This window comes from Sciurus carolinensis, chromosome 14, assembly GCF_902686445.1.
Source record: "Sciurus carolinensis chromosome 14, mSciCar1.2, whole genome shotgun sequence".
In the NCBI taxonomy this organism is placed as follows: domain Eukaryota; kingdom Metazoa; phylum Chordata; class Mammalia; order Rodentia; family Sciuridae; genus Sciurus; species Sciurus carolinensis.
Window position 1 is genome coordinate 43,348,093 of NC_062226.1, and position 18,406 is coordinate 43,366,498.

The 18,406-nt window shown below is 34.4% G+C and overlaps 1 protein-coding gene across 2 annotated transcripts in view; it reads left to right on the forward strand.

Moving 5' to 3' along the window:
- Window positions 1–18,406, forward strand: part of Lingo2 (leucine rich repeat and Ig domain containing 2) — a 492,373-nt gene that overhangs the window by 160,944 nt on the left and 313,023 nt on the right. For both annotated transcript variants that reach the window (XM_047524703.1, XM_047524702.1), the window contains one exon: window positions 11,737–11,895. The gene's annotated coding sequence lies outside the window, so the exon portion shown is untranslated. The remainder of the gene's footprint in view (window positions 1–11,736; window positions 11,896–18,406) is intronic.

An 18,406-nucleotide genomic window follows, 5' to 3' on the forward strand; every position in this document is an offset into this window, starting at 1 on the left:
TCCTTTTTGTCTTAAAATTATTCACAATTTAAAAATAGAAATTTAGGTAGATTTTTTAAAAGGTTTTGTCAAAGTTTTATTTCACTGTTTATCCATTCACATGTTGACGGACTTTTCTAGCTTTTGGAAAATACAAAACATACAAAAACAAACTTCTGTGAACTCTTAGTCTTTGTATAGACATATGTTCCCTTTCTTAGGAGAAATACCTAGAAGTTCAATGCCTGCAACATATGGTTGCTGTATGTTTAACTTTTTGAGAAATATCAAACTGCTTTCCCAAATGGTTGTATTGTTTCACATTCCCACCAGTCTTGTATAAGAACACAGGTTTGTCCATACTTTTGCCAACACTTGGTATGGCCTTGAGTTGGATAGTCCTGAGCTAAGCTTCTAGTTGTGCAGTGGTATTTCATGGTAAAATTTTTGTTTGGATTTTGCCTTTCCCTAAGGACTAATGTTGTTGAGCATTATTTCATGTGCTGGTTTACCATTCATGTAACCTCTTTGTTGAAATGTATATTAAAGCATTTTATTTATTTTTAAACAATTGGTTCATTTTCTCATGATAGAGTTTTGAGAGCTCTTTGAATATTCTATACACAAGTCCTGTATATCACTTGCCAATATTTTCCCTCTCTTTGTGGCTTGTCATTTCATTCTTGTGACAGAGTTTTTCACAGTGTAAATTGTGTTGAATTTCTATTACATCTTCTTTATCAATTTTTTTGGATCATGGTTTTGGTATAGTGTTTAAGAAACCGTCATCTAACCAAATATATAAAGATTTTTTCCTGTGCTTTTCATCTAGAAACTTTCTAGTTGTAGGTCCATGCTATGATCTGAATATATGTGATTCCACAAAATTCATATATTAAGACTTAATCCCCAAAGTGATAGTATTAAGAAGTGTAGTCAGGTGTGGTGAGGCACACCTGTGACACAGCATCTAAGAAGACTGGGGCAGGAGGGTTGCAAGTTTGAGGTCAAGCTCAGCAACTGTGTGAGACCCTGTCTAAAAAATAAAACAAACTGAAGATGTAGCTCAGCAGTAAAGCACTCCTGGGTTCAAGTCCCAGTACAAAAAGGAAAAGAAAGAAGTATGGGTTTTAGGAAGTGATCAGGCCATGAAGGCTACACCCTCCTCAAAGGGATTAGTACTCTTCAAAGAGGCCTACATACTTGTTTGCCCCTTCCACCATGTGAGGACTCAGGGAGAAGGCACTGGCTTAGAAGCAGGGCAGGAACTCTCATCAGACGCAAACCTGGGACCTCCATCTTAAGACTTCCCAGTCTCCAAAACCATAAGCAGTGAATTTTGTTATTTATAAATCACCCAGTAAATGGCATTTTGTTATAGCAGTCTGAGCAGACTAAGACAGTGTATGATCTTTGAGTTAAATTTTCTGTATCATAAAAAGTGAGATAGGAATTAAAATTAGTTTCTTCCTTTCAATCTTTTTTTTTGTGTGTGTATACGTATACATTTCCATTTCTTCCAGCTCCATTTGTTGAAAAGATGATCCTTTATCCATTGGATTATCCTTATACTTTTGTTAAAAATCAGTTGTCCCTTACATGTGGATCTATTTCTGGACATTCTGATTTGCTCCTTTGATCTAGTTATCTGTCTTGATACCAAAACTATACTTGATACTTGGTATATGGAATTTGTGTGTGTGTGATTTATTTTTTAGGTCTTTCAATAAGGTATCATTACTCCTCCAACTTTGTTCTTAATTTTCAGGTTATTTCTGGGTGAATTATTATAGTTCCTTTCATTTCTACATAAATTTACAATCTGTCTATAATTTCTACAAACATTCCATTGGGGTTATAATTTTATTACATATAGAGATCAGTTTGGGGAAATTTATATCTTAGCAATAATGAGTTTTCCAAAACATGAGCATGGTATATTCCTTCTTTTATTAGATATTCTTTAATTTATCTCAGCACTGTTTCATGCAGTGTTTATCCCCAAGTATTTCATTTCTATACTCTTAGAAATGATGTTGGATTTTTTTGTAAATTTCATTGCCACAGTGCTGTTTTTTTTTTTTTTTTTTTTTGCTGCAATATAAAAATGCAGTTGCTTTTAGTGTATAATTCTTGTATTCTGCAACCTAACTACACTTAAATATTAATCTGATTTAGTATTTTATATGTAGATTCCAGTGAATTTCCCCCTCAGACAAGCATATATTCTGCAGATAAAGACAATTTTAATTTCTTTCAATTTCAATGCTTTTTATGTCTTGCCATGTTGGACTGACTAGAACCTTCAGTGTAAGGTTGAGTGGTAATGATGGGAGCTCACATCCTTGTCTTTTTCTGATCTTAAGAAGAAAGTATTTGGTTTTTTTCACCATCAGTTATAATGTTAGCTCTAGGTTTTGGAAGATGTCTTTTATCAAATTGAAAAAGTTCCCTTCTCTTTCCAGTTTGCTTTGAGTTTTTATTAGGAACAGTTGTTGGGTCTGTCAAATGCATTTTCTGTATCTATTGAGATGATAACATAGTTTTTCTTCTTTAGTTTCTTGGCATAATATGGTTTGTACATTTTTCATTTTGAATTGCTAGAATTTTGGATGTAGATTATACTACTGCAAAAGTTGTGCCTTGACCAGCTTATTTTTTTTTTTCTTTTTCTTTTTTTGGTACTAGGGATTGAACACAGGGGTGCTTAGCCACTGAGCTATATCTCTAGAGACAGCATCTCACTAAGTTGCTCAGGGCCTAGTTAAATACCTGAGCCTGGCTTTGAACTCACAATCCTCCTACCTCAGCCTCCCGAGCCACTGAGATTATAGGCATGCTCCATCATGCCCAACTTCTTAACCAGCTTTGGGACAGTTGCTTTGGGACAGTTTTTTTTTTTTTTAATTTAATCTACTTCAGTTTTTGTCTCATAAAATGCCACAGTTATTTTGTTTCTTTTTAGCTGTAGAAATACCTCTCTCACTCCCATTTCTCCCCTTCTCTTCCCCATAACTCTCTGTTTAATCCCATTCATCAATTATCGTGTACTTATTAACTCCTGAATACTGCCAATATCAGTGCCTATTTTAAAGACAAACATGGCACAGAATCCTTGGTATTGAGGAGGCCTACAGTTTACTCTGCATTTGGGTGAGAATGTGGGGGATTGGCACCTTTATAAATGATTCAGATTCAACATGGTAACTGAGGATGAAAAGTTATTACTGAAATCCTTACCTTCAACTAACGACACGACCCTGAAACTTAGACTTATCCACTATATAAATAAAACAAGAGAAGTTATTACAGTCCAAGGAAAGAACTTAGGGAGGGCAGATAAGCAACAAACAGCACAGCACATCATGATTAAGAAATGACTGCGGAATGGCAGGTGACGTACTGATAAAAGTATATACATTCATAGCATAAAGGGCACTATTTCATTGTCAAGGAATCTTTATTTTTTCCTATTGGTGATAGTGGTCAGATTTCTCTGACTGAAATGTAAAGCATTGGTTAATAGGGGCTGGACTGGAGACTGGAAAATTATTTTGTGAATTAATAGTCCCCAAAACAAGAAGATAAATTCACAAGACACTCAAGAGGAAGTATGAACACGGGGTGAGGAGGAATAAAAGATAATTTCCATTGGTATGTATAATTTATGATTTTTTTGTGCCTGTTATGTTTTGTCATATTCCAAAAGTGTGTGGTTATGACACCATTCATTGACCTGAGAAAGGATATAATGGAGAAATTTGTGAAGGAAGTCATCAGTTTCATTGCAAATTGCATGAGATGGAGATGGCAGCTTGATAGCTGGGGAACATGGAACACATAGGTAGTTGGAAGTAAAAGTAAAGCCCAGAAGGGATCACATATCACATAGATATGAAGATATGGATCACCAAGTTGCAATTGGCATATCTGAGTTTGAAGATCCAAGGGCATCAGATGCAACCACAAATAGACTTACTTCACACAGCTTCAGAGAACTCCTCCGAAGCTCCTCCTTGAGTATCTCCTCAAGGAGGGACCATGCCTGAAGCAAAGAGATACCTTGTCCTTGTGGATAAGCTCAGAAGTGCAGGGATTGCTCTTTCTGAGGTGAGTGTCAAACACTATGTATGGCAGCAGTGGCCATCTGTTGGGAGCATGCGGATACAGATGTTTTGTGTAGGAAGACAAATGCAGAGAAGACTCAGAATATAGAGAAGAAATGTCTTTTCAATAATTAGTTATGTAGAAATCACATTTACCCTCTTCTGTAGAACAAAAGTCAAGTAGAAAACTGCCAAAAATAAATTTTTGAAGTCAAAATTTAGGTCATTTGCAAAGCCAAAAAGTTCTTTTGCTTATAAGGAAAGATTATTTTTGAAAGGTATATTACAAACAAAAATGTAGAGAGTGGTAAAGCATATCCCATGCACCCAGAGGCTTAACCAGGGTTTGTATTTTTTACTTGCTTAAGATCTTTTGTTTTCATTTTTATTATATAAAAGCAAACCTTAATAGGTAATGCTGAATATTTTATCTTTGATTTTTTTAAAAACTCTCTTCTGCCCCTGGTGTGACCGGAATTGGATTTTAGTGCCTATCTCTCATGTTTATGTTTTTATATTTTCACTACATATACTGTATTAGAATTATTGGTCATGTAAGTGTGGTTGTATTTCTGAGTTTTCCATTCTTTTCAATGGATTTTTTTTCTATTTTTGTGTCAGTACCCCACTAACTTAATTATTATAGCTTTCTAAGAAGTCTTTAAGTCAAGACTTCTAATTTTATCCTTCTTTATTTTTGTATGGTTATTCTAGATATTTTGTATTTTCATACAAATTGTACAATCAGCTTCGTAATTTCTATTAAATAAAACTTTCTAGAGTCATGATTCTGTGTATTGAATTTATAAATCAACTTAAAGAGATCTGACATTTTAAAAATAGTGTGTCTTCCAATCTGTAAGTAAGGTATATTCTTTTATTTATTTAGATTCTCTTTAATTTTTCCCAGCAATATTTTCTTTTTGAGTATAGAGCCTTATAAAATTGTGTCATGATCTCTTCTGAACCACAGTTCTTTTCCAAGTTCACACGGCTATTAGCCAAATTACTTTGCATACACTGTAGAACTCTTGAAGGCCATATCTTCAGGGCAAAAGGAAGGCACTCCCCTGAAGTTTAACCTTCTTTTAAACTCTCACTTGATTGGGCCAAGCCCACCCATGCTAATCCTTTGCTTAACACAATGTCAATTGATTGGTAACCATAATCACAGGTCTCTACTACACCAAAAGGTAGGGAATTATACAAACCTATTTAGCAAGGGGAATAAATTTTGGGGGCCATGCTAAATTCTGCCTACCAATTACATCTTTTGATGAATTTTCAAAAAGTATTGTATGATTTCTTGTGCTATATTGAATTAATTTTTTAAAAATTGCATTTTACAATTTTTTGCCACTGGTACCTAGGAAAACAATTCATTTTTTCTATTTGGCCCTGAATCCTGTGACCTTGCTAAGTTTACTTTTTGGTCCTAATATATTCCATAAGGATTTTCTCCATTTAAGATCCTGCTAATTCAAAATATTTTTACCTCTTCTTTTTTGATCCATATGCCTTTAATTTATTTTATAGCCTTATTGAACTTGGTAGGACATCCAATATAATATTGGCTGGAAGGGAATAGACAGGGAAGGGGCAATATGCTTGACTTACTTTGATCTTAGTGACTGATGTTTAGCCCTTTATCCTTAAGGATGATGTAAACTTTAGGTTGATGCTCTTCATCAAAAGGAGGAAGGTCTATCCTATTCCCACTTTGTTGTTGAAAGCTTTCTTGTTTCGGGTGGGAGGGGGGCAAGAATGGAGGAAGGAGGGACTGTATAGAGGGATAAGAGGAGTGGGATGGGGTGGGGGAAAAGAAACAAAAAACAGAATGAATCTAAAACTATTACCCTAGGTAAATGTATGATTACACAAATGGTATGCCTCTACTTCATGTACAAACAGAGAAACAAGATGTATCCCATTTGTTTACAATAAAAATGAATTTAAAAAAAGTTTTCTTATTTTATATTGTGCTTTGAGATGACCTCATGAAAAATTACATTTAAATATTAAACTGAACTTCTTTTCCAGGAATAAACCCAACTAAGCCATACTGTACTACTCTATATACAGGGTGAATTTGATCTTATGGCACTATACTATTGATTTTTTTCATCTGAATTCATTGGGGATATTGGTCCATATTTTTCTTTAAATATCTTAGTTAGGCTTTGATACTAGGACAGGTTCATTTAGAACTCATAAAATAAGTCAGAAAATGTTTTGTTTTGTTTTTTATTTTCTGGATTTTAAAAACAATTTTGAAAAGAATGATTAATTTTCTTTTCAAAAAAATTAATAAGGTTCACTAAGTGATAGCATCCAGTAGCCTGGAGTTTTCTTTATGGAAAATTTGTTAAATTATAAATGTAATTTATTAGATGCAATCAACTTGCTTTGTTGTGGTATACTTTTAAGGAAATTTTTTATGTTTTTTTATGAGAAATCTGCTTCATCTAACTTGTCAAATTTGTTGTCATAAAGTTATTCATAAGATCCCTTTTCTATAATCATAATGCCTCTAAGATCTGTAGTAATATCCTTTTATTGCAAATATTTGCAACTTTCTCTCAGTTTTTTATATGTTTTACTATGCATTTATCAACTTTATTGCTCCTTTTCAAAGAAACAACTTTTGGCTTAGTTTTCTGTCATTTACTTTCTATGTCATTGATTCTTGCTTTTATCTCTGTTATTCCCTTCCTTTTATTTGAACTTCATTTGCTTATATTTTTCTAGTCTCTTGGAATGGAAACCTTGATTCATGATTTGAGAACTTCCACCCTTTTTAAAACAAAAGTTTTAAATTACAAGTATCATTTCAATGTTGATTTAGCTGTGACCTATACATTTTGATGTATCATGTTTCCATTAGCATTCAAGTCATTTCCCCCACAAAGAGTTAGGGCAAATCCCTACTCAGACTCCTGGGCCCTTGCTCTGTGCCCTCCCTCTTTCCAGGCTCCTGGCCTTGCACATTCCAGCTGCTTCAGTGTCCTGGCGCTCCTGCCCTGCCTCCTTAGTGTCCAAAGGACTTCACTGATTTCCAGTTCCCTTGATTTTAAAGAATGCAGTGACCCTGGCTTTCCTTAGGCCATATTTCTCTACTCTGTACCAGGAAAGTGTTGACAAGAAAAAGAGGCAATCGTAGAATTATCAAGGGTTCATTTCATGTGTTTCCTTTCTCTCAAACACCCTTGGCCTGTATGGCTCATTCAGTGCTGAAAAACTATTGCCTCATTTATTTTTTTTAATCAGTTTTACAGTTATTTTTGGTTGCAGGGAGGGAGCGGAGAAAGTTGAAAATACTCTGAAAAAGAAAGAAAAAAGGATGGAGACAGGGTTCACTGGTGAAAAGTTGGGGAATGTGATTAATTGATGTCTCATTTTAAGAAAATGCAAACAGGAATGTGAACTGTTTTAATAGGCAAAATTGCTAGATCACCATCAAGTTCAGAATTAGGCATCTGTGAGCAAAGAAGAAAACATGAAGAATCATTTGGTATCAGGGACTGGGTTCTCAGCAACTGCTAGAGTTTTCCTAGATCTTGTTTCCTATCACTTGAGGTTTTCCTGCTGGGTTCTGAAATGCAAAAAATATCAAATGAATATTGTAGAAATTTATTTCAAATTTGTCATTACTAATAATGTAGCTAACCACACAAAATGAGCAGTAAAACACCAACATGCTATTTATATTGTAATCTAATTGTAGGCATTGTCAACCTATTAACACAGTTTTCTCCTTGTGTCATATTTTTTCCATTAGAAAAAATGGAGGATGATTATCTGTTGCTTTCAGAAAATTAAGCTCATTTAAAATTGTGTACTCACAAATCCTGTTATTTTGTTTGTTGGCTTTGGAATGTTCTTTCTATACTAAAACGTGCTAAACATGGTTCTTTAAAATCAAGTGAATTGGAAATCTATATGGTTGTTTGGACCCCATGCTGAGTAAGCTAGGTGAGAGTGTTGTATTGGAAAGAAAGAGAGATCATGGTCTCAGGTACTCATCAGACCCCACTGTGATCCGAATGGCCTGTGATGTGTCATGCCACTTGCCTGAGACTAAACTTTTCATCTGTAGATTGAGCGAATTGCTCAATCCAATCTATAAGAATTAAAAATTAATTGACAGTATAGCACTCTCAATTAACTACACCGAAATGCCAGCTCCGTTTTTCAAAGGCTTTATGTCCTTCAGCAAATAACTTAAACTTTCTGATCCTTGTTTTCATCACTATCAAGTGAGCATTATTAGAGTACTTCATACAGTTTTTGAGAAAATTAAATGAGAAACTATATATAAAATAGATAGCAACCAGCACTTAGGAGTATTACTAGTAGCTGTTCATTACCTCTGCCTGCTGGGAAAGAACGTGTGAGTTTTTAAAATCTGGTTAGATGAAGAACTTAGAAGCAATAATTTTGCAGCTAAAATTTATTACATCCTCCTTTTTCTAAAGATCACTGGCAAAATGAAATAGATTTGAAATTATTAAAGCCAGAAAGCAACCTAATTATGATCATTGATAATCACCTATCTCAACATTCTTCATGATTAAGTTTTTGATGTTTGTTGGGGAAAATGAGTCACTTACACATGAATAAACCATTTAGCAAGTACACAGAGCTCAGAAAATGCTGAGCACTCCTCCAGATCTGCTGGCCACCCAGGGGGCTACGCAACAGTACTCCACAGGGAAGACAAAACATCCCTGAGACCACATTTAAAGAGCAACATATCAACAAGTACAAATCAATAACCTATAAAATGAGCGCCTAAGTGCTGAGGGGTTCCTTTGGAAAGCTTCCTCAAAGCAATAGGATAAACTTAAAGGGTAGTACTGGTGTGCATAAGGAAAGGAAAGAATATCAAAATTCAGTCACAAAGCACTTAAATCCAGACCAAGAAACAAGAAAATATGGGATGGACTAGACATGTCTGAATTTCTTCTGCTTTAAAAAAAAAAAAAAAAATTATTTTGACCTTTTTTTTTGTTTTAAATTCATTCATTGTTTTAAATTCATTTTATTAATTATTTCTAAATGACATGCTTTCTATCTGCCACGGAATGTTTTGGACATTGTCAAAAATTTGTTTTAAAATACTTAGATCAACATGATTGGGGCGTAATTACAAGAATATAAGATATTCATTCAGAATTCAGTTTTTAAAGTGTTTCAAAGGTAAGACTAGTGTATTTTAAAACAGCTTAGTTTCAGAAGTTGTTAATGCACACAATAAAATTTTTAAAAAATTTAAGTAACTTAGTTTCAGAGTACTAATCCCAGCAATAAGCCTTTGCTCAAAGAAGCACAGGTATGTGAATTGATCATTTGATATTACAGGTTTATCCTTAGCAGTTAGTACTGTACTCACCAACTTCATGAATTCCCATGGTCTGGTTTCATAGTGAATTGTTATAAGACAGGACTGTTTAATTTGATCTAATGTTGCTGACCTTCTTAGCTATAAGTAAATGTTAACAAATCAGAGTAAAACACAAGGTAGTCTTTTCAAAGGGAAATAATGTATTCTTTAACTTTTTTTTGGTAGTCCCTAATGCCATGCATGACATGATAGAGGTGCTCAGTTACAATTTATGGAATAAGTAAGTAGGTTAATAAATAAGCTTGTGATCAATAGTCAGTGGGAAACCATCATTATTGGAAAATCAAAATACACAAAACCTATATTTTCTGGGAAAGAATCAGTAGCATAATTTCTGTATAACAAAATAAAGCCATTTTATGAAGCAAATAGCTCTTTTGACTTATTTGAACTTTTTTTGAACTAAGTAACAGAAACAAAGTACAAGAAGTAGCATTAGGTCACAGATGGGGGCTTCCAAAACCTGTAGCTTTCAAAAAGTCCTCTTGTCAAAGCTAGTTTGAGAACTTGGAAATTATGTTTATAAATACTTTGCTGTTGTCTGTTCCATCAGTATCTGACTTTTAATATTCTGCACCATCATCAAGAGACAGTAAAGATTACCACTCATGAAACAGGATTGTTTTATAAGGTAACTGCTTTGATAATTATCAAAGAAGATTATAAGTAAAAAAAAATTCTGACGTGAATGAAAATAATTTGCATCTTTAAATTGACTAAGGTTGTATGTTAATGAGTACCAGAGCTTGGATCAACAGAAGGGAAAATGTTAGCCTTGTATGTGTGTGTGTGTGTGTGTGTGTGTGTGTGTGTGTGTGCGCGTGTGCGCATGTGTATGTGTATCTGGATGTGTGGAGATGTATGTACATCACTAAGATATCAAGATAACACTCCTGTATTAAACTGCAGTATAGATGTAGAGTGTTGAGATATATGTGTTTTTCTAATGAGTTATTTTGAAGTGTTTAATTTAGCCTGAGGCATGTGTTTGATTTTAACCCCTTGCCATCTTACCATTCTTGCTGAAATGGTGCAATAAAATATCTCACTGCTGTGTCTTTTAACGAAGTCTGCACACTCGCTTCTGGGAATACCTGAAGCTCTAATCACAGGTGCATAAGGATATATTATTTTGTGACTTGTTAAAATCAGTTTTTGCACCTGTGTCCATGGATCAGCAGAATATAATTACATGAGTCTTCTCACAGACTTAGACTAACTTCTTATCCTTTTCTGTGCTCCACTTTGAAAATAATAATTATTATTTAATAATTATACTAATATATTAATAGTAATGATAACTTTTGTACATGCATTTTAAATATGGTTATTGTTTTTAAAATAAACACTAATAGTTATTGAAGCCTACTCTGGGAAGATCACTAAACAACTCTGTTTATTAGTATTTTTCTACATTTTTATTGAACAGTTATTTGTATAGTAGGTAAAAGTTGTTGATTGGGATTTTCTCCATTAATGTAAATCAAATATACTTATGAATTTTAACCTCCATATTTAATCATATAAGCCAAACAGCTGAACCATTAAATATGTGATAGAATACCTTCAATTAGTCATCTTTCTATTTTCTTAGGCTTCGGTTATTCCTTTGTGCAAAAGTTCTGACTGCAATGTGTTCATATTGGTTACTGATTTATAGTATCCTGATATGAAACCTGGTGGCTGCTAAATTTGAAATACCTCAATATGCACCTTAAAGATATTTCTCACACATTATTCTAGGTAGGTGACCCAATTTTTATACTGGGAATGTTGACATTGACTAGAGTGTCAGTTCACAAAGATAACTGTCCTTGATCCATACTATCATGTGGATTTTGTTATAACTGGGAATGGGTTTTGCATTATTGTACCTTATTGCTCAGTTACCCTAAGAATATTATGAATAGAGTCAGAAAAGTACTCAGTGCCCCAAGTGGTCACCTACATGAAGTATGACCAGAGATATGCACTGTAGAAGTGCGAGTTTCATATCAATGGAGTTTATTAATACTGTCAGCTTACATAGATCAATAACTAGAGGAGCATGCACTTAGTGAAAACAACTTCCATAGCACATAAAGTTCTGTCTTCCAGTTTTATGTTTATCAGCATCTCGAGAGGTATTTATAGCACCTCACACACTCCTTTATGGTTCCCTTATTGATTAAGTAGTGATGCCTCCTAGTAGTAGGACATGGTTCACTATTTTTCAATTAAAATGAAGAAATAACTTGTTTGTTGCAGGTGCATTTCAAGCGGTTGGCTTGTGGGACTTTGAGAGATGCTGCTGCCCATGACATGTTGGAATTATCATGATCAACTACTCGGCTTGGATTTCACCCAGTGGCCAAAAGCTTTGCGTGATAGACAGCAAGGCTTGGACTTTTAAAAAGAGTAAACCAGGTAAGGTTTGAGGGAGACATCTGATCATTTATCACTTGCTATAAGGGCTTTCATGTGCTGCCAAGATGTATTGAATAATGTATAGCTCTTCTATTTGTTCTCTGAGTCCACTGAACAGGTTGCTGAAGAGTGAAGCTTCCTTGGCTTCAGGAGAATGTGTATAGTAATAATTGAATCCCTATTCTCTCCAGAGGAGAGAGAAGCTATTTTAAGATATGCATAAAGCAGGTCTGAGAATACTTTATACCCTAGTTCAATGTAGTGGCCGAAATGGCAAGGTATAGAGATTCCTTTTTAAGTAACTACTCTGAACTCTAATGGCATAAACAGTTGTACTTTCAAAGGTGAAGCAAGGAAAGTGTTGCCTTTCAGTTTTTACATTTTATACAGTATAAAAATGTGAATATAAGTTCATGGTACGTGATCTAATAACATGCTCCGAAGTTACTCTGATTCAGAAGTTTAGATCATTATTCTGCCTTTCATTTTTTCTGAAATCATTAATCATTCTAAATTCTATTCATATTTTATTGAAAATGGTGATACAATGACATTCTCTACTATTACTGTTGTAAGAATTGACAATATTATACTCTAATTCAAGTGTCTTTTTATTTAATTTTTCTTTCATTCTGGAAAGTCTTCTTAGTGATTGTCCATAATTGGGTCAGATCTTATTTTTCTCTTTAACTCTTTCACTCACAGTATAATTTAAATAATCAGACTTAGCTGGAGAAATCACAAATTATTCTCATCTTCTGACTTTAAAATCATCAAATTTTTTAGGAATTTCAAACTTTTTTAGGCACAAGTATAGCAACAGAAATGCCATAAGTAACATTTTTTAATGTAGTAAACAATGGAGAGAGATCATTCTGTCACTAATGCTTGAGTTCTTTGAACTTTTTACAAAACATTGTTTTCTTACTTTGTGAAAATAAAGTAAATGGGACTCAGTCAAAATATTATAGTCTCACATCATTGTTTGGATATAAATAGGCACTTCCAAAGTATTTGAAAATATCCCTTCTGAAATCCTCTATGACATTTGTTTATAAGGTGATATCATGAAAGTGAAAAATCCCAGTCACAAATATACACTTTCTTGGAAATAATATTGATTGCCCAAGTCATGGCAGAAAGTCTTATTTGATGAATTGAATTTGTGGTTCAGTTTTTGTTCTGTATAGTGAAAAGCGGGTTTCCCACATTTAGAAGAATTTTACCAATTATAAATAAAAGGGAATTCAAAATGCAGGATGCATTGTTGAAAAAAAGTACAACAGAGTCCCATGCTTCATGACATTGGTATCTAGCACATAATTATTGTGAGGCCTCATGATAGCCTTCCATAGTTTTAAACTTGTAAGTTTTAAACTCTGAGTCCAAAATAAAGTTCATCCTAGTTATGTGTTTTTCAATATTTTCAACATAATTGGGCTGCACGTCAAAACCTCAGAGTTCTAAGCCAGAAAACTAAAGGGGGGAAATAAAATTAAGTCTATTTTAAAGGTAAATAATCATGTGATCAGGCACTTAGCAATTATCTTGTCACAGAGATAGAGCTCAACTCTATGTGTGAGAAATGTTTTTTCATCCTTTAGCATACTGTATTTTTATGACCTGAATAAGTTATCAATTTGGGGAAAGTGTACAATAATTTTTGTCCATGTGTTACAAAGAAATATAACTTCTGTTCACTCAGTTCTTTGCAATGAATCTTGCTGTGTAGGTTGCACAAAGATGGTGTATTCCAATGTCCTGCATGGAAATATATGATTTAGAAGTGTCCTCTGGAACACAGAAGATTTCACAATGAATTGATATATTCTCAGTTAAAGGTTAATTACTTTTAAATGAATGGGAAATTTATACATTGCAGTTTTATAGTTTATATTAGTTTAAAATTCATTTTTGTGCTCTGTTGTATGAATGGCAGTTGCATTTTTTATGATGATGTATGCTGGCTTCTCCATAAAGGTAAAGGAGTGTCAAGGCTTCCCAATTCTGTTTCTTAGAAGTTCATAACAAAGTCATAAAAATTTTGCACTGTTCCTAAGCTTAGAAGTAATTTTTTTTTCTTAAAGCATTTTTAAAGTCGAGGTTCGTCTAGCTCAGGATTATATTACAATATGCTCATACATAGAAGCAATATTGAGCTATAAAGACAGGATATAAAAGGTGAGATTTTCCAAAGCACTTCTGATAATAGTTTGCCCCATATAAAGGCAGATGTAGTTCATGAAAAACATTTAAGTAGCATCTGTGGACACAATGTATCTATCCCTTGTTCCCTGCAGAGAGCAAAGGATATTCTCACCTGTGTAACTCTTCATATTCTGAAGACTTCTAAAAGAAAATCTTGAGAATTCAGACAAACAGCTGATACCATCATGAAAACTCTTATGTGAATCATAAGTACTTTCTAACCATGAATGTATTTGCCCTATGAACATTTTTTGAATGGCTACAACATGTAAAACAGTATGCGGCCAGAATCAAATTATCAGCCATCCCTGTCTGATCCTCAAGTAGTTTATACCCACAAAAACGAGCAAACAAACCAAAAAATCCAAGACACACGAGTAGCTTATTCTAGGAAAAATGGACTAGAAATTGTAATGCATTAAGTCAAGCAAAATTCTCCAGAAATTAAGATGGAGGACCATTAAATCTGATAGGTATGCTAGAAGGTTTTTGAGACTTAAAAGGCATTTCAGCTGCATAGCTAAAGAGTGGAGAAAATTGTAATTAATTTGAAATAGGTATGAAGTTATTTGAGGCTCAGGGCACAGTCTGACAAAGTCACCATGCTGTAAAAATAAACATATGTTTGAAGAATTAAAAGCTTGACTCTGGGGTACATAGGGAGAGATGTAAGAAGAGGCTGAATATATAGGTAGTGACTGGCCTGGAGTGTTTTGCATGCACAAGTATAGTGAAATATGATATAATGAAAGAAATGTAACCTGATCTCTATTTTTATTAATGAACGATTCTTGCAAAGAGTAAGGTGTAGGCAGAGAAGTTATGTGTCGAAAGAAAAGAAAACTAAGAGCATTCAGTACCTTTGGTGCAGCAATGTGTTGTTTCTAGCCTACTGCCTCACTGATACCCAGGGCAGTTTCTGCCCATCATTGGCTCTGTTATTTTGTTAAATGCTGATGAAATGAGAATCATTCAGTGATTATTTAAGTCTATGTTCCCTACCTCTTTCCTTTTTTAGATATGGTTTAAATCTTCATACAAAGGATGAACAGAATTTAACTTACATGTTTTTCATTACACTGTGTGTGTGCTTTTGTAAGCTTGTACATGTGTGTGTGTGTGTGTGCATGTGTGCACACTCTCAGTATGTGCTTGAAATTAAATCTCAAATCCTCTTCTTCAAATTTATGCCTCAATTACAATGGGGGCAGCTGCTACCCTACTTTATTTTCCTTTTGAGGCTTTTATCTCTAAGGCTTCATCCTTTCCTTCATTGTTTTATCATCACATCAATCACTAGGTTTCCTTCCCCGGGAATACAGCATGCATCGCAGGCACATTTTTATGACTAGAAAGCAAACCTACCCTACTTGGCACATAGTGCTTACTTAAACCTAATTAAGTAATTCTGCTGAAAGGATCATGTCCTTTCCATCAGGATGCACATTTGGTCAAAATAATGGGGAACTCTATAAGCTGTGGAAACACCAGGGAAGGGAACCTGAAGAAGACACAAAACACAAACAAGTCACTTCAGCCCTACCTTCTTTGACACAATCCTCTAATGAGCCTGAGGACATTTACACCTATAGAAGAAGAAACTCCTAATTCCCAGCATCACCTTCACTCCAGTTATTTTACTGGAAATTACCATATGGTAAGGCTCCCCTGTAGTATGCCAGAGTCAGTTTATTTTATATAATTGAGTCATCTATTTTTGGTGAAATTCTTTTATATACTGGGAAAAAACCAATAACTTCTCTCCAAATATGCAGACTTAGGGAAATGGTGATGTTATTTATTAAAAGGTAATATTCTTGAGGTCAGAGTTTTGTTTTGTTTTTTTCTTCTTTAATACCTAATTCCAGTACCAGGTATACACATTAAATATGTCCAATGACTGCCTAATTGAAGGTATATAATTCCTGTGCCTAAAAGTAATCTATTTCTATATTTTTAACATATCTTTTACTTAAGAAACATATCTTCCTCTCATTCGAGGGACCAGTTAGTTTGTGGTTCATACCAGGCATCGTTAGAATAAGGGCATCTTATCTTTTCATGGTTGTCAATATTGACAGTATTTAGTAATATATTTAAAAATCACAGCATGACGAATAACAGTACTCAAGGAATAGAAGTATGGAGGATTTAATCTAGCATAAAGGAAGAAGAAAACAACAGAAAAATATTGATTAAATACCTTACTGTCTTAATAAATCCAGTAAGATTCTCTTTTGCAAGTTCTCACAAATTTTGCCTTTTTACTTGTCATAGGTTTCTTATGTTTAGGGGAAAGGAGTAAGGATTGCCATTTTCTGGTTATTTCATGTACTAGGTATGCACTTTTCTGGCAGGATTTATGGAAATCTTGCCATGCCAGGAAACTACCCTTTTTATTTTGGAGGAGGAGGTGTATAGAAAATTGTGATTGGGCTGGTGACGGTGGTGCGTGCTTTCAATACTGCCAACTCCAAAGGCTGAGGCAGGAGAATCACAAGTTCAAGGCCAGCCTGTCTATACAGCAAGACTCTACCTCTAAATAATAAATAAAGAAGGAAGGGAGGGAGGGAGAGGGAAAGGAAGATAGGAAGGAAGGAAGGAAGGAAGCAAGCAAGCAAGCAAGCAAGCTGGTGATGTAGTTCAGTGGTAGAGCACCCACAGGTTAAATTCCCATGACTGCAATATTAAAAAAAAGAAGAAGAAAATTGTGACTGACCTATGAAACTGTCATGTTTCTTGCTATTGACTTCAAGTAAGGCCCAGATTTGATTCCTGTCTCTGAAACTTTCGAATTATGTGATCTTTGGCAAGTTGTCCTCTTAGAGGTTCTATTCTCCATCAATAATGTGGAGACAATCATATTGTCCCCAGGGTGCAACTGTGAGGATTAAATGAGATCATTGACACAGAACATTCAGCAGTGTCTGATACATTACAAATAAGTCATTACTATCATTATTGTCATGTGAAGTCTTCATAAAGACAAGTGTCTCTAGAAGTCCATTTGTTTAGGCCAGTATTTTACCTTTGATAGTAGTTTTAGCTTTCACTTCCATAAGCATTTTTTTCTTCAGGCTGCTCCCTGGGAAATCTTTGTCTAATCTGTTTTTATCAACATCTTCCTTCTGAGGATGATGGCATTTCTGTAAGTTATGGTAGGGCTGTGTCTTTGAGATAATGCTCTGTTTAACAATCTATTACTGTTCATAATCATATTGCTGAGTGTTTTGATGTTGTGGTAAATTTCGTATCCTTTACAACTAAAGATTACCAGAGTGTTTTTTCTTATGAAATTATACTCTTTGGAACCAATAAAACACATTGAAATTCACTAAATTAAATATTAACATGCATCTTACTGTAGTAAAGAAAGCATTCTGATCTGTTGACATAATTCTCTAATTTGGAAATACTACTTTAATGTACACCCATATAGACTGTCATTGAGAGTCCCTGACATTAATCAAGCAGTATCTATAATTATGCCTTTAACCTTTTTTATTAAATATATTTTATAAGAAGACTGATATTAAATTTGAAGTGCAAAGTCAGAATTAAAACTGAATTTAATGTGTTCAAATAATACTTTAAAATAACTGTTGTGACTAATCTCTCAACATGTGATATAAAACTGTATTAGAAGTATTAGAATAGGTCAAAGACAATTTCAAGAGTTTCTGGCCAGTCCTTTGTGGACTGTTGGCTTTGAGTGGCTCCATTCTTTTCAGCGAGGGCAGAGTCTGGATCACCAGCTAAGTTGTAAGGAAAGAGAATATACAATAGTGGGAGGTGAAAAGTAAATCAAGGAGAGCTGAGTCAAAGGATTTCAGGCCTGGCAAAGGATCTTCCAGGTTTGGACAGTGGAATCTGCAACAAACCAGGCCTGGAAAGCAGCTCAACTTCCCTTAGCAGCTCAGTGCTATCCCCAGTCAGAGGCAAAGGAAGCTGATGGTGGAAAGTAAGAGGGTGCTGGGTTGCATTTGGCTGGGGAGGCTAGCAATTGGATAGAATGTGTGCAAGAGGTTTTGTACCGAATGGTTGGAAATCCCTGAGTAACCAAATGGAACATTTCATTAGAAAGGATTTATTCATTCTGAGAATAAGGGTGAGCATGAAATTAAGATACTGCTAGAGAGAAGCTTTACAAAGACTCCTCTGCAAATACACGAAGGGAAGAATAACCAATATCTGCATATACCTTTATTGAATCTAACATGACAATAGCAATAAAATAACATTGATAAACACCCCAAGTTGAATATTAGGCTCAGTACAGATCTTTGATGCAAGAGTATCTCTA